Source organism: Apteryx rowi, unplaced genomic scaffold (genome assembly GCF_003343035.1).
Source record: "Apteryx rowi isolate R43461 unplaced genomic scaffold, aptRow1 scaffold_154, whole genome shotgun sequence".
In the NCBI taxonomy this organism is placed as follows: Eukaryota; Metazoa; Chordata; class Aves; order Apterygiformes; family Apterygidae; genus Apteryx; species Apteryx rowi.
The window spans coordinates 1-1952 of record NW_020447797.1 but is presented as its reverse complement, the minus strand read 5'-3'; positions in this window follow the sequence as shown (position 1 = coordinate 1952).

The window sequence follows — 1952 nt, the reverse complement described above, 5'->3', positions numbered from 1 at the left end:
GGGTTTTGGTGACCTGCAGGAAAACCTGCGGAGCCATTCCCCGAAGATTGGGGGGGGGGGCGGAAAAACTCTGCAAATCCCAGCGACGTTCTGGCATTCCCGTGTTTCCGAGCAAGGCCCTTACGCTGGCTTCTTCCATGGAAAAATCGCACGTAAGGCAACCCGCACGCCCGGGAGGAAGGTGGGGACWTGTTTTTGGGAGAGGTGTTTGCGCAGAGGCCGCTCCATCCGGGGCAAGCTTCCCTGCGCTCCCTGGGGAAGGGTCCCGGTGGCCTTAGGCTACCAGTGCCCAGGGAAGAGGCTTCCCAAACCCACCCCAGCTCCAAACTGCTCTCCTGGGGCGAGTTTTGGTGGTCATCCCCGTAGCCGGAGACGGGACAGGTCCAGTCTGGAGAGCGCCGGGGCGTTGGAGCGGGCTCTTGAAGCGCGACAGCCTCCGATTAAAAATCTCCTCCTGGGATAATTCAGTTTTTCTGATGGCAATCACAGGTTTAAGGTGAAACTGCAGGGAGCTGGGGTGGGCTTTTCCCCCCTCCGGCTGTGCTGACACTAGCGATTTTTCACACCGACTGGCACAATCTCTGCCGCTCCTTGCAGCATCGGAGCTGCACGCAGAGACACGCGGGGCCGCGCGGGGCCCATCCGGGTGCTGAGCCCATGGGCCTGCATCGCACGGCGGGGACCGGCACCCCGGCCTGGCCGAGCGACCGCCGATGGGAAACGGTGCCGCGGCCTTCGCTAACGTCCACAGCGTCGGGGCGAAATGCTCTGAAAGCTGGGAGCCTGCCAGAGATGCGAGAAACGGCAACAAGATTGCGGACACGCATGCACCTTTGCATGCAATCTTTGTACCTTTATTTGCAAAAATATCCCTATAGACAAATAATAGCAATTAAAAAAAAATTCCCTTTGCAGGCAGGAAGCCCTCTGGAGCGGAGGAGCGCAGAGCAGAGCAAGGAGGAGAACGTTTTGGGCAGGTATTTGTGAGGCGCCTTCATTTCTGCCAGCCCGCTGCAGGTTTTTACGGCCGGTTCTCATGCTCCAGCTTTCCTTTTTGGTAGCAAAAAGGAAATAACCGCATTTCAGGCCATCCGCGAGTGCAGCTCAGTGTCAGCAGTGCACCAGCTAGAGCGAGCTGGGAGTTTCCCATCCAAAATGGCTTTTTGGTTAGGAGGCATCGCTGGCTTGCAGTGGTGTGGGAGCTTTAAAAATAAAATAAAAGGGGGAAATGTGGATGTTGTTGAGGTGAGACATCTGCCAGGCTTTCTGAAAGCTGCTTTCCACTCAAATGGGTCTTTGAGAAATTAAAAAAATAAAGATTAAAAATGTCAATGTTCAAATGTTTGGCCTGATTGTCTCTAAATTTTTTATTTTTTTTTTTTGCAATTTTTCCCCTCTTGCAAAACAGTGACATTTCACCTAATTTAGAACAGGAAAAACAGCTCAGCCAAGCGGCCCTTTCCATGCAGGATAAATATATATATTTTTTAATCTTTGGCCAAGGGGATTAGCTCTGCTCACTGCTGGGGCCGCGGTGCCGCTTGGCACGCCTCGGTGGCCGTGCCGGCTGGAGAGCAGGCCTGTGCGGCAACGCTCCCACCGGGGAGCCGGCAGCTCGGCCGGCTGCTCCTTCGCCTGCAGACGAGGCCCAAATAACCCGCTTGCATCAGCCTGTGGGGCCGACGGCACCTGCACCGAGGGGCTGTTTTTTTTTCCCTTTCTTTGCAAAGTGAAAATCCCCTGGATTTTGGCTGTATTTCCCATGCGACCGGACAGCGAGGTGCCTGCTGGCATCTCTGCAGCGGTTGCAGCCGGCAAAGCCAGGCAGCCGTGCGCTCTGCCTCCCTATCCCTTGGGGTCCCGGGGGTTCCCACCAGCTCCCGACCCTGCTCCGTGCATTTTGGCAGGTGCCGGGGGGAATTGCTGGCGCACAGGGCCGGCCGAGAGCGTGC